Consider the following 15,862-nt stretch of genomic DNA (forward strand, 5'->3'; position numbering starts at 1 on the left):
AAGCGTTGATTCTACGTAGGAAAGTAAAGAAGAGGATCCTGATGCTCAACATTCCGGAGACCAAACCCCATTTAAATTAAATTAACAAATATTGCAAGTATTATTGCAATATATTGCAAACGACTCAGTTCAGATGTAAGTAAATGGATAGAAAGTAAATGGCTGTGCTGGGGGAGGGAGGTGCTAATGATTTGGTCGGCTCTGTGTGTGTGTGTGTGTGTGTGTGTGTGTGTGAGAGAGAGAGAGGGGTGTCGCGGTGGTTGATTATTCAGTGAAACAAAGGCTCAGCTGAAAAATGTTAGGCACATCAGTCACTTAACCCCTAATAAAAGGTATTTAGTTGTAATATAACAGATGCGCACTAAATACCAAACCTAAACCAGGCACAAGGATTAATAAAACAAGATAGCCCCCATACCCGTTTTTTTTAAATAAAAATACCAAAGAAGATTATTGTGTCTATTCAGTTCCTCTGAATGTATAGGTGAGAACAGCCGATTCATACCTAGGGAGGGTGGATAATTTGTATTTGAATGTTGTCTGGCATTGTAAAGCACTATAATGCCACTAAAAGAACAACCCAGGATTAATAGGAATAATTTTACTGCATAATTATTATTTAGCACAAAAAAAAATCCTCGCGCTCGAGAAAACTATGCGTGCGGTTGAGCGCCGATTAGACTTTAGGAAATTAAATCGGAGGGTTTTTATTTAGACTATAAAAAAAATAACCTGCTTCTATTTTTAGGCGTGCCAGCTGCCACTTTTTAGTTAGAAGTTTTCAATACAAATCTTAAAATGCCCACATGACATGACGGAATAAAGGCACGGCTTATTATGATCCCGGGCTTGCACCCCGCGCTATAAAATACTCGGGGTTTGTTGGGTTACAGTGGATTTTACTACGTGGTGTAAGTGCAATGGCCATTCGTCCGCTCGCGCTGACTCTGCTCTCCGCGGATGGCCGGACCGGCCCCTCCCACCTCTCGCTCCTTTGAAGTCCCCGGGGCGCGTTCCATTTGCCCCACTTGCATGCCGCACTTCCGCGTTGTTGCACGCGTGTTGCATACACAGAGCGCAGTAAAATCAACTTTAACCCAACAAACCCCGAGTATTTTATAGCGCGGGGTGCAATTCCGCAGTCCCGCTGCTTCGCATGTCTGAAGGGAAGGACGCCTAACTAGTGAGCGAGGAGCGATATTAATTTGGGCGCACGCCATGACAGGCTGAAAAAACTGTTGTCAGATTAATGTGCAAAAACTATATAATAAAACCATATAAGACTACATGCCTTTATAAGACTTAACTTTTATTTAAGCGCACTCACAATAACGAAAAAACGTTGTGATTTTGTAAGTGTTGTGATTTTGTAAGTGTTGTAAGCTGCGTTGTTGTGTATTGTTTTGGGTAAACTTGAGCGCGTCAGAAAATGAACGCAAACGTTTTTTTTAAATGGTCAGATTCAGTCTGCTTGCTGTTTTCCCGACGCGTTCATAATCATTAGTCTACTTCTGCCGGTGCGCTCTGGACAACTTCATGCATGCGGCTGAGCGCTGATTAAAACTATGGAGTAAATTAAAGAGGAGAATCACGATGCCGAATCGAAGTCCTGAGCCCAAACCTCATTTAAATTAAATCAACAAATATTATAAGTACAAAAACAATAGCCCACGTTTAAAAAAATCACTGGGGCACTGGGGCATTTATTCCAAATAGATGCTATCTTTAATAACTGATGAAGGTTTTGAGCTGTATACACACACATTCACAACTCTTATACAACTCTTAAAACTACACCTGTGGCACAATAAACAGTAATATTTCAAACATTCTGCAGGCTGATATTTGGAGAAAGGAAACAATAATGAATAAACCAGTTGTTAGGTCAAAATAACCCAAACTGGTGTTCATTTGTAAACTACATCTCATATGAGCCAACATGAGCAACCCAACAATGTGTTTAAAGTACCTAAAATAATCCAGAACTTAAATAACAATAAACAGATACAGAGATACGCTATATAACAGTCACTATTGTATTTACTGCAACGAGCGAAAATGTCACTTTGCGCCACCTGGCGGCCATTTTACGAATGACTTTAAAATGCAACTGATTTATTTTGGCCGCTGACGTTTTTACACGGCGGTGAGCGCGACGGTAATAACCATTCCAATTGATCAACTACTGTAGACTGTAGGCTCAAGGGACAAAACATTCAGTTTATATTCTGGCACTAAACTGCTCCTAACGTCCCTTCTACTTTTGATTTTGATTTCATTTAAGGCACAGGTTTAACTTCTGGCAAATACAGAAGGACTGAAAGTTTAATTAAATTCTTTGTAGTCAGTTTTGCGGACTGGTATTGGGTCCTCTAATGTATGTAACGTAAAGTTATCATTTAAAGAAAGTTAAAGAAGAGTTCTGTCCAGTGTACAGACAAAACATTTATTTTATTTACATAGATTATCATGAACAAAAGAATATTTATATGACACAATGAGAATTTGTAATTACTATAATGTTTTAATTTCATTTTAATCATCTTTTATTTATTTAATAATGACAGGTGTGAGACGGGATATTTATTTATATTCTCTACATTTATAAATCATAAATATCATATATGTAAAAGTATTTTAATTTTAAACACTAGGGACAACCGAACCAATTTTTATTCAATAATCTACACAGTGTTAAACTATTATGGCGTTCTCGATTTAGACATTCAAATAACACAGCTGTGTATACAGTTGAACAGTTTAACAGTAAAATAAGATCACACATTTTACCAGTTCTGAGAAAAATACATTTTGTGCATTGTTTCTTTGAATCACAAATATATTAAACACAAATGTCAAAATAATTTATAGTATTAATATTATTATATTATTAAAATTATTAATAGTAATGATTGTTTCTTCTTATATAAAATATTTTGATTGGTGTGGGTGGGCCCAGTGAGGAAGTCGATACAGCCCCTACATGTTCATAACCCCTCTTGATTATGCACCTTGGATGTGGACGCAAGCTTGATAAAGTACAACAGTTATGGTGGAAATGTGGGTGGGAATGAGGGGGAATGGGGGTGTTTATTAAATAATGGTAAATTCAGAAAATAAATATTAAGAATTTTATTTAGGAATCAAACTGATAGTAACAAAAAATATTATCAATGCAGTGTTATGATTCGGCATCAAAAGTTGATATAGCTTAGTACGATGCCATACAAGTTCAATAACAGCAGCATGGAGTTAATTGTTGGCATGTGTGTGTGTGCGCTTGTTTTTGTCAAGGCTATTTATTGTATAATCTGAAACAACTGATCTAAATCAACTTTCTACAGTCTCTGGATTTGTTGTCACGTGCCATGCCGTACCAATCAGAGCAGGGCTGCTAGTTTAAAAACGGTGGTTGCATACAAGAATGTGTGCATAATTCGCTTTTGATAAATTTTGGACATGCACGTGGGTCTCCAGAGTCTAATACAGAGTAATTTCTAGGCTTGGAGGGGGTATGCCCCCAATTGCTTTGCCTACCCCACAAATATCCTCCCTTCACCTAGCTAGCACATCCATATAGGCCAGTTCTCAACCCTGGTCGTGGAGGACCACCTGTCCTTCATATTTTAGTGTTTACTCTGCTATTAATGTAAAAAGAGATAATGGCCGGAGAATTTACTAATTCACTCACTAATTGTCTAAATGCTAAGTCACAGGGGGCCTGGAGCCTATCTCAGGAGACTTAGGGCACGAGCTGGGGTCCACCCTGGACACACACTCATTCACACACTTCAGGCAATTTTGAGAACACCAATTAGCCTAATCTACATGTCTTTGGACTGTGGGAGGAAACCGGAGTACCCAGAGCAAACCCACCAAGCACAGGGAGAACATGTAAACTCAATGCACACAGAGACGGGAATCGAACCTGGCCGGGAATTGAACACGGACCCTGGAGGTGCAAGGCGACAGTGCTAACCACTACACCTCCGGAGAATTAAGGATTCAATAAATTGTGTGTGTGTGTATATATATATGTATATACTGTATACAGTGAGGTCAATAAGTATTAGATCACCCTGTGATTTTGCAAGTTCTCTTATTTAAAAATCATGAAGGGGTCCTCAATTTTCAGCATAGGTGCATTTCCACTGTGAGGTCAGGTTTTGGGGCTGTGGCTGAGCAACATGGAGTTTCAGCTCCCTCCAAACATTTTCTATTGGATTTAGGTCTGGAGACTGGCTAGGCCACTCCAGAACCTTGATATGCTTCTTAGGGTGCCACTCCTTGGTTTTCCTGGCTGTGTGCTTTGGGTTATTGTCATGTTGGAAGACCCAGCCACGACCCATCTTTAATCCTCTGACTGAGAGAAGGAAGTTTTTGCCCAATATGTCAATACATGGCCCTGTTCAACCTCTTCTTAATACAGTGCAGTCATCCTGTCCCCTGTGCAGAAAAACACCCCCAGAGCATGTTGCTTCCAGCCCCATGCTTTACTGTAGGTATGGTATGTAGGTATGTAAGTGTGTAGGGGGCAGTGGTGGCTCAGTGTGTTAAGGCTCTGAGTTACGGATCGGAAGATCTGCGGTTCGAGCCCCAGCTCCTCCATGTTGCCGCTGTTGGGCCCTTGAGCAAGGCCCTTAAGCCTGTCTGCTCCAGGGGCGCCGTAAAAATGGCTGACCCTGCCTACTAACAAGAAGCTTGGATATGTGAAGAATAAAGAATTTCACTGTGCAGTAATGTATGTGTGACGAATAAAGGCTTAACTTGTATTATTGGGATGATACTCAATACTCTTCTTCCTCCAAACACGGCGAATGGAGTTAAGACCAAAAAATTCTACTTTGTTCTCATCTGACCACAGGACTTTCTCCCATGACTCCTCTGGATCATCCAGATGGTCACTGGCAAACTTCAGGCCTGGACATGGGCTGACTTAAGCAGGGGAACCTTCCGTGCGATGCAAGATTTTAAACCATGATGTCTTAGTGTATTACTGATAGTAGCCTTGGAAACGATGGTCCCAGCTCTTTTCACGGCATTGACCAGCTCCTCCTGTGTAGTTCTGGGCTGATTCTTCACCATTCTTAGCATCATTGATACCCCACGAGGAGGGATTTTCCATGGGGCCCAAGTCGGAAGGACATTGACAGTCATCATTAGCCTCTTCTATTCTCTGACAATTGCTCCAACAGTTAAGCAGAGTGTAGCTGGACTATTTAAAAGCAAAATAACAGGTCTTCAAGGGTCAGAAATCTGGCTGATAAGCAAGCGATCAAATATTTATTTGACACAGTAATTCACAAATAAATTGTTAAAAAATCATACAATGTGATTTCTGGATTTTTTCTTTTTAGATTTTGTCTCTCCCGGTGAAAATGCACCTATGCTGAAAACTGTAGACCCCTCCATGATTTCTAAGTAAGAGAACTTGCAAAATCACAGGGTGATCAAATACCTATTGACCTCACTGTTTGTATATATATTGAAAAACTCATATTGATCGACCACTTTTAACTCCTATAACAAACAAACAAACAAACAAAAAGAATGCTGTGGCCCTTATGGCTTCCGAAATATCCAGCCAAAATCAGCACAGTCACCATCACATTTAAGGCAATGGAACGTAAGACAGCCAGGCCAAACCACGTAGAAATAGAAGTTGTAGTAGTAGTAGTAATAGTACTCTGTAAGTTTGGCCAGAAGGCCTCTGATACTTTTTATCAAACTTCACACACAGAGAGGGTAACGCCAAACATTTTTTTAGTCCCAAAATCGCTTCCTCTACCACGAAATTTGCTTTTTCACATGTCCATACCTTTGTCCTCCTTGATTCTAAAGACAATTTTGATCTAAAGCAATAGCTCATGCTCTACATTTTTGACTATGAAGTGACGGGTTTCTTTTATTCTCAGGAAGCACTTATGGTTGTTTCCTTTTATTTATGTTGTCATAGTCAGTCCTTTTTGAGTCCCTGCCTTTGTTCTGCACTAAATATACATTGACTCTATACATACATGTGACTGTAAGTATACCTAAATGTATAGGTATCTCTCTCTCTCTCTCTCTCTCTTCCTGTCTCTCTCTCTGTCTCTCACAAACACACACACACACACACCCTCTGTAGATAACCACACGTGGCACTCCTGAGTTGTCAGTGATCCTGTGCCCTTCTGTCCCCCCGGAACCTGTCTGACACATCCTGGAGCTTCACTTCTGGTTGGAGATTTCATCATTTTCTTCTCTTTCTTTCTTTCTTTCTTTCTTTCTTAACGCCATGCCAGCTTCTATGGCTATATTTATGGCAAAAGTCATTTTTGTTATTCAATATTAAAACTAATAGATAAGATGTTTAAAATATTTTTTTTAAGAACTTTAAAACTACATTTGGATTTACTTGTTTAAAAACAAGAATAACAGAATAAAACACGTTTCTTAAAGGAGTAAAAGAGTTACAGTCAAATAAAATATGTTTAATGGACAGCAGGGTTCTGCATGATAAACATTGTGGTGGACTTTGAGATTTCATCTCATGGAGGCCTCTGGCTGCTGCTGAGGATGGACCTGTGTAGCTGCTTAGTGTGTGTGTGGTGACTGACGTCAGTTTCACTTGACCATCTAGATGGTTTTGGACTCAGCTGATGCAGATTGCACTCTGTTAACTGTTTTGTACCCGAGTCTCCTTCAATGAAAGTGGACTACATATTAAACACTTTTCCTGTTATCCTATTTTTTTTTTTGCCTCAGCACGCACAGTATGACCACAAAACAATCCCTGCCTAACAGTTATAACCCAAATAAGAATGGGTTCCCTGTTATGCCTGGGTCCCAAATTTCATGAGAAACATCTATAGACCAACAAAAGTCAATTTGTGTTTTGATTTGGAAAACAGGAGGTATTGCTTAACTCCTCCCCTGGCCCTGACGGTACACAAAAGATTTTGTACAATTCTGACACTTGGTGACACTTTGTCAAATTCCACATTGCATTTGTAAGTGTGAGTTGGATGAGTGCCAACTGGTGTTACTATTGCAAGTGCTAATCAGATCGTAGCTTAGCATTTTGATGTGAGCATGCACCAAATATTCAACATAAACCTTTTAATTATTTCTAACACTGTACAGGTAACAGTTATATTCAGCTTTACTTACATTGCTTTTCTGGAGGCTGCAATCACAGGCATCAGCTTCAGAAAAACAGTTTCTGTTATATGATCCGGACTGAAATATTTATTCAGGTCAAATTCCTCCAGCTCCTGTGCTGATGTCAGTAACACAAACACCAAAGCAGACTACTGTGATGAAGAGAGTTCACTTTGTTTTCCAGAGTTCAGGAAGCGTTGGATTTCCTCCTCTAGAGAATTATCACCCAGTTCATTCAGACAGTGGAACAGATTGATGGATTTCTCTGTAGAACACTCTTCACTGATCCTCCCCTTAATGTACTGAACTGTTTTCTCTGTGCTCTGGGAGATACTTCCTGTCTGTGTTACTAAGACCTGTAAGAGTTTCTGATTGGATTTCAATGAGAGACCCAGAAGAAAGCGAAGGAAAAGATCCAGATGTCCAGTCTGACTTTTTAAAGCTTCATCTACAGCACACTTGTGGAAATCTAAAACTGTAATCTGTAATTTTAAAGTTCCACTCTTTATAAGAACATTTCTCTTCTTCATCCTGAACATCAGGTGCACATACAGAGCTGCGAGGTGTTCCTGAATGCTCAGATGAACAAAGCAGAACACTTTACTCTGGTGAAGCCCAAACTCCTCTCTAAAGATCTGCGTACACACACCTGAGTACACTGCTGCTTCTCTCACATCAATGCCACACTCTCTCAGGTCTTCCTCATAGAAGATCAGGTTCCCTTTCTCCAGCTGCTCAAAAGCCAGTTGTCCCAGTTTAAGAAGCATTTCTTTATCACTCTTCTGCTTCTTTGAATACTTTTCCCTTATGATGTTTATCTGAATGATGAGGAAGTGTGTGTACATTTGAGTCAGAGTCTTGGGGATCTCTCCACTCTCTGCTTTACCCAACATTCTCTCTAGAACAGCGGCTGAAATCCAGCAGAAGACTGGGATGTGACACATGATGTAGAGGCTCCTTAATGACTTCAGGTGTGTGATGATGTTATTGGCCAGGCTCTGATCACTGATCCTCTTCCTGAAGTACTCCTCCTTCTGTGGGTCATTGAACCCTCGTACCTCTGTGACTCGATGGACACACTCAGAGGGGATTTGATCAGCTGCTGCAGGTCGGGAGGTGATCCAGATGAGAGCAGAGGGAAGCAGATTCCCTTTGATCAGGTTTATCAGCAGCACAGGCACTGATGCAGATTCAGTTACATCACACACTCTCACTGTGTTCTGGAAATCTAGAGGAAAACGACACTCGTCCAATCCATCAAAAATGAACAGTACGTTTTCCAAACTGAACATTTCTGTTTCTTTTGTTTCTTTAAAAAAGACATGAAGGAGCTCCATCAGACTCAGTTTCTGGTCCTCCATCAAATTCAGCTCTCTGAAAGAAAGTGGAAATATGAGGTGGACGTCCTGATTTGCTGTCCCTTCAGCCCAGTCCATAATGAACTTCTGCACAGAGACAGTTTTTCCGATGCCAGCGACTCCCTTTGTCAACACAGATCTGATGGGTTCGTCCTGTTCAGATAAGGGCGTAAAGATGTCATTGCATTTGATTGATGTTTCCTCTGTTGTTGTTCTTCTTGACGCTGCTTCGATCTGTCTCACCTCATGTTCATTATTGACTTCTTCACTGTCTCCCTCTGTGATGTAGAGCTCTGTGTAGATCTCATTCAGGAGTGTTTGGGTTCCCAGGTTTATTATCACTCCATTCAAGAACTGAAACTTCTTCATCAGATTTAATTTGAACTTTTCCTGAAATTCATTTACAGCAGCAGATTCTGGGTCGTGCCTATAAAATGAGACATGGGGTCCAATAATTAATCTTTAAGATCTAATTTTTCTGACCAGTTATCACTGATATTCTTTATATTGTTCTTACTGTGTGTTTATTTTATTCTACTGTATGTTTTCTATAATCTAATCACTCTGTAGTTAATAACAGCAGAGATGTTTATAACAGCAGTGTGTCAGTGTCACAGTCATGTTGTTGGATTTGATCTTACCCTGTATCTCTGATGATGTTCTTTCCTGTTCTGTCTTCTGCCTTCTGTAGATCACTGTGGACAAAAAAAATTCCAGTTAATAATTTTCACCACAGTTTAAATATTAGCCTCAAAGACATAGTTTGGGTGTTTTCAAGTCAGTATTTATCAGAATTAAGGTGCAAATAAGTGTTAAGTAGTACATTACAATAGCTCTTTATAAATATTCTGTTTTAAATTTTCCTCCTCTGCACACGCCTATGAAGTTTGTCACCCAGAGAGTGAGTTTAATGTAAGTAACCCGGGATAAATTTCACAATCCTCATGCAAAAATGCATTCCCAAGTTTAACTTACCTTTGGACACTAGTAAAATAATCTGTCCATGCAGTAAGAAAAGTGTACTTGATAAGTGCGAAGGTATTATAGAAGTATTAGAAGGACATGGAATGGTGTTTTGAGCAGTGATGGGCTCATAGTCCAGCTGGTAAAGTATTTAAATCGTGTGCTGCAGACATTGGGGCTTTGCTTTTTCTTCTGTTTATCAGCGGTTGTTTATTTGCCGAGTGCTGTGGATGGATTAGTCTACATGCAATAAATTGTACAGTAGGTGACGTTTCTAATTTAAAAATCATCAGTCACGCTGTGGTATGGCTTCTGATGGCTGCTGTTTTTTATTGTTATTTTAAATATTCCCACGATGACCCAGAGCTGCTTCAGTTCATTAGTTGCATCCGAGAGTTTGTGTTGTCGGATTGGTTGTTTCCTCTTTTTTTCTAAGTAAGAGCATTCCTGTTATATTAAAACCTCTATTGGGCGCACTGTTTTATCAGCACTTTCTGTTCAAGGCTCCTGTCTCCCCAGTCACTAATGTGCAATTGTGAACAAGTTACAGTCTTTAGGCCTTTCAAACAGCTGCCCTGCCGATCCGTGACTAATCCCTGCCTGATCTGAGCGTGGAACATGATCCCCCACGATGACACAGTGACTGAAGCTCCACCCCATTAACACCCTCTTGCAATGTTCTAATGAGTGGCTTGCAATGCTGTATATTCCTGCTTCATGTAAGTGCAGTGTCAGGGGCAGACTTATACACATCCTGCAACAGACAGTTCTTGCATTGTCAGCATATTTTCATAATTAAATCAAGTTTTTCATCTTGGAACATAAAAATAGTGTCAGTGTCTGAGTACCAGTCATTAACTGAAGGGCACTATATTTAATGTCTAGTGTTACAATACAGAGCAACGTATATTAACACTATGCAAAGTCACATCTGTGGACAAAGAGACACACTTGCACACATGGCTGTCTTTTGTCGTGTAAATGTTGTATTCTTCATGTACACTGGTGGGGGTTCACCAACATAAAAACTAATATTACGTATAGCCAATTTAAATTATTTCTTAAAAATAAGATTTTAGCCAATAAACCCCACAGCGTCCCAGGTGGTAAACTGGTTAAGGGAGCTGCATTCAAAGCATGTGATCGCCGGTTTGTGTCTTGACAATGCCAGTACACTTTAATTTGTATATTGTGCTTATGTCATGTAGTACACAGCATGTTACAGACACTGTTCTACTATATGATTCATTGTTTCACATAAAGCACACATCTTTATATTGTAGGCTCTTCATGTCATAGAGGAGATCTCTCTCTGTCGCAAAGCAGCTTTAACGATTTAAAAGAAAATTAGGGAAATGAGTATGAAATGTGTGAGGAAATATGTATGAAACAAAATGATCAGATTGTATCTAATGAACAAGACGCAGGGGAAGGAAAAACTCCCTAAAATTTATCAATAAAGGCTGTAGAGCTCCACGATGTTGCTTCCAAGTTTAGACCAGAAAATTTCCTGACTGCAGATACAGAATGTCATTTTCTCAAACATGATTTTCCAACTTGGCTTTTATACAGATACACAGATAGTACAGATCAAGAAGGCAGCCCTGGGACGCTAAAGCACAAAAATCACACATGCACGCACACACACACACTTAGAGTAACTGGTTTGTAATCAGGTACCTGATTCGAGTCTCTGCGCTGTTACTGATACAATCTATATTTAATTTACATTTACATTTACATTTAGGCATTTGGCAGACGCTCTTATCCAGAGCGACTTACAAAAAGTGCTTTAATGTTTACAACATTGGATACATACTTACACTGGGTTAACTAGGTTAATAACTAAGTACCATTAGTCCAACACATCTGAGTTTTTTTTTTTTTTTTTTTTTTTTGGGGGGGGGGGGGGGGCTGTGGGGGGGTAGTCCAAATACTGGAGAAACAGATGCGTCTTGAGTCGTCGTTTAAAGATAGTCAAAGTCTCTGATGTACGGACATCTAGAGGAAGTTCATTCCACCACCTAGGTGCCAGAACAGAAAAGAGCCTGGATGAATGCCGCCCTCGATCCCTGAGAGATGGTGGGATGAGGCGAGCAGTGCTGGAGGATCGGAGGGAACGTGGTGCAGTTCGTGGTGTAATTAGCGCAGAGAGGTAAGTGGGTGCTGGGCCATTTTTAGCCTTGTAGGCAAGCATCAGTGTTTTGAATTTGATGCGGGCAGCTACAGGAAGCCAGTGCAGGGAGCGGAGGAGTGGGGTGGTGTGGGAAAACTTGGGAAGGTTAAAAACGAGTCGTGCTGCTGCATTCTGGATCAGTTGCAGAGGACGAATCGTGGACAAAGGCAGGCCTGCCAGGAGCGAGTTGCAGTAGTCCAGTCTTGAAATAACGAGGGACTGAACAAGCACCTGAGTAGCCTGTGAAGAAAGAAATGGGCGAATTCTTCTGATATTGTAAAGAAGAAATCGACAAGAGCGAGTAAGGTTAGCGATGTGTGGGGAAAATGACAGATGATTGTCCACGGTTACCCCAAGATTGCGGGCAGTGGTTGAGGGAGTGATTTGGTTGTTGTCCATGGATATCACAAGGTCTTGACCTGGAGATGAGTCACAAGGGATAAACAACAGTTCGGTTTTACTGAGATTAAGCTTCAGCTGATGAGCAGCCATCCAAAATGAGATATTCATTCTATATTTAATAGTCTGAATACTTTTTATAGGATTCCTTTTTTACACTTTTTTTTTACAGCACATATCCAGTCATTTCTTTCAATTAAGTTTTTCATTTTGTAACATTTTTACAGCGTTTATCATTAAATAAAACATCGAGTTTTATTCTTGGTCTTTTGACTTGGCTAAATAAAACTCCTCTCACTGTAACATCTCTGTATATATATATACACTAAACAAAAATATAAACGCAACACTTTTGTTTTTGCTCCCATTTTTAATGAGATGAACTCAAAGATCTAAAACGTTTTCTACATAAACAAAATAACCATATCTCTTAAATATTGTTCACAAATCTGTCAAAATCCGTTACGTTGAAGAACTGGAGTCAAGTCGAGACCCCAATGAGGACGACGAGCATGCAGATGAGCTTCCCTGAGACTGTTTCTGACAGTTTGTGCAGAAATTCTTTGGTTATGCACTCCGATTGTTTCAGCAGCTGTCCGAGTGGCTGGTCTCAGACGATCATGGAGGTGAACCTGCTGGATGTGTAGGTCCTGGGCTGGTGTGGTTACATGTCGTTTGCGATTGTGAGGCTGGTTGGATGTACTGCCAAATCCTCTGAAACACCTTTGGAGACGGCTTATGGTAGAGAAATGAACATTCAATTCACGAGCAACAGCTCTGGTGGACATTCCTGCTGTCAGCATGCCAATTGCACGCTCCCTCAAAACTTGCGACATCTGTGGCATTGTGCTGTGTGATTCAACTGAACCTTTCAAAGTGGCCTTTTACAGGGGGCCAGTCTAAGGCACATCTGTGCAATATTCATGCTGTCTAATCAGCATCTTCATATGGCACACCTGTGAGGTGGGATGGATTATCTCGGCAAAGGAGAAGTGCTGACTATCACAGATTTTGACAGATTTGTGAACAATCTGTGAAAGATATAGTTATTTTGTGTATGTAGAAAATGTTTCAAATCTTTGAGTTCATCTCATAAAAAATGGGAGCAAAAACAAAAGTGTTGCGTTTATATTTTTGTTCAGTATATATATATATATATATATATATATATATATATATATATATATATATACACAGTTTAGAGTATATTTATACAGTTTAGAGTATAACGCCTGGTGAAAATAACAGTGAATAAAAAATTATCTTATAATCATACGTGTTATAATCTTGATGTTGGAGCAGCATTTTTTATATATAATACTGTTAGTCACGATCCTTACTCATACGTTTTAAACAAAAAGGACTGGCAACACTGATTTCCATCTCTGTTTACTTAAAAACTGTCAGTAACATGTCACATGTTGATTTATGTGTAAATGTGTTTACAGTTAAAACGCCTCCCAGGTAATAGGATAAGACGGGACTCACAGTAAGTTCACGCCATTCATCTGGGAACTGAGTGGTGTTCAGCTGTGCGAGGCTGTTCTAAGTGGCTTCTACTGTACATCAGTTCATGTGTAACTGCTGTGTGAGCAAAAATGGAGGCCCCACTTGGGACTTGCACGAAAATAAAGTAGCATGGAGTGATTCGTGATTTGTGTGAGATGGGGATTGACATTTTTTAAATTTTGACCGATATTCTAAGGAAAGTAAAAGTTTCTTAAAGAGAATCATTACTGGTGATGAGACATGGATTCATCACTACGAGCCTGAGAGTAAACAGAGTATGGAACAGAAACATCCTCAACTGCCGACCAAGAAAAGGTTCAAAACTCAACCATCAGCTGGAAAATTGATACTTACAGTTTTCTAGGATTTTCAAGGGCCAGTATTGAAACGTTATCAGGACAAAAGGCTCTACAATTAACAGTGCTCATTACAGTGAGACACTTATTGTAGAGCTGAAGCTTAAACTTAAGATTAAACACAGAGTACGGCTATCTAAGGACGTTGTAATCTTTCATAACGATGCATGTCCACACACTTCTGTCCACACTGTCCACACTCGCATCCTCCCTATAGCCCTGATCTTGCTCTATCAGACTTTTACCTGTTTGGTCCCCTGAAGCTGTCCTGCAAAGACAAAAATTTACTTCTGATGAAGGACTGAAGACAGCAGTGCATTCGTGGCTCGCAGCTCAGCCCAAAACATTTTTTTATGAAGGAATGCATGACAGATTGACAAAATGTATTAAAAAGCAAGGAAATAATGGAAAAAAATTATGCATTTGTCTTTTCCAAAAGTTAATTAAAATAAATTCTACATCCAGAGTGCGAATAATTTTTTGACTCACCGTAGTATATTAATATCTACTGTTTTCTTTTGATTTAAAGTGGGATTTTGTGTGTGTGAGTGTGTGAGAGAGAGTGAAGTAGTGGGTGTACACGCTCAGCTGTGACTGGTTTTATAGAAATCCTCCAATGTGGATGTTGGTTTATGTACCTATTTATTGTCATAATGAATGAAGGGATTTTTCCTATGAATAATTGAATGAATTAGCTGAGGTTTCATTTAAACCTTAAACCTTTGTTCATTTAATGTTTCTCTATTCAGGGTGGTGTACTCGAAAATGTTCTTTCCAGATTAATAGTTTTTATTTAGAGTAACTCCTACTACTACATATAGCGGAATTCCCTGGGTAAATACTGATGTAACTCTAGAAGATTCTTTTGACTTGGTAATAGAAGACAATATATTTTCTTACAGAACATACAGCAAGCAAAAATTTTTTTTGGACAATTAAGCCATACTTAGAAACATAATTTTTCTAACAAAACAGCCTGTTTAATTGAGTGGCATTTGTTTTTAAAGTAACACTCACCTTAAAAAACAAACCAAAAAAACAGCTAATTAAGACAAAAATATTTGGACACTTAATAGTGGATTTAATAAAGGTAACAGATATGATGTTTTGGTATTTAGTTTTCCATCCTGTTTATCTAGATGAATTTCCCTTTAACTGTGACTTCAGCAGTGACATCAACAGTGAGGAGACGTTACCTGTGTAGAGGTGAGGAGTCTCCAGCTTTAAAGTTAATACGACGATCCATAGACCCATCACTCTTCATTGAGATACAGCTGGGTGCTGCTGATTCTGATCTCTCTCCCTGGAGTTTACTGCACAACATTACAGACAGTCCTTTAGTTATTTATAGACACTCTTGTTTAATGTTTTAAGTACCATCTTAATGTAATAAGGACATAACTGTTAATGTAGTGAATTATTTATAACAATTCTGTCCTAAGTGGTGACTGTTATCTTTCCTTTTATTTAAAAAACCTTAGTAAAAATTATTCCTTTTATATGTTATCAATAAATACACAATATGGCAATATAGCAAATTTAAATGGAAATGTCCAGGAAGTGTGCAAATGTGCAATGTCCATAAGTGTCCGGTCTACAGCGTACCGGGGTATGTGCAACTGTGCATGAGTAAACAGATGATTAATGTCCAAGTGTCCATTTCTGTGCGGTGTGCAAAAATGCAGAGATGATTAGTCCAGTGTAGTGAACTGGTTTAGAGGCCGTATTGCCTGCAAGAAGAAGTTACTCCTCCTTGTATACTCCTCTCTGTATTGGTCTTCAGGGAGCAGAATCGCTTTCCAGGCCGCAACAGAGAGAACAGTCCATTGCTGGGGTGGCTGAGGTCCTTCACGATCTTCCTGGTCTTGGTCCAACACTGCTTGTTGTAGATTGAGTGCAGGTCAGGGAGCTCGATGCGGATGATGCTCTCAGCACCACCCTCTGTAGGGCTCTTCTGT

The 15,862-nt window shown here is 39.6% G+C and overlaps 1 pseudogene; it reads right to left on the bottom strand.

Moving 5' to 3' along the window:
- LOC128533815 (NLR family CARD domain-containing protein 3-like) overlaps positions 1-15,158 on the bottom strand; it is a 54,289-nt pseudogene extending 39,131 nt beyond the window's left edge.
- Between the last annotated feature and the right edge of the window lie 704 nt (positions 15,159-15,862).

Source organism: Clarias gariepinus, chromosome 12, assembly GCF_024256425.1.
Source record: "Clarias gariepinus isolate MV-2021 ecotype Netherlands chromosome 12, CGAR_prim_01v2, whole genome shotgun sequence".
Lineage (NCBI taxonomy): Eukaryota > Metazoa > Chordata > Actinopteri > Siluriformes > Clariidae > Clarias > Clarias gariepinus.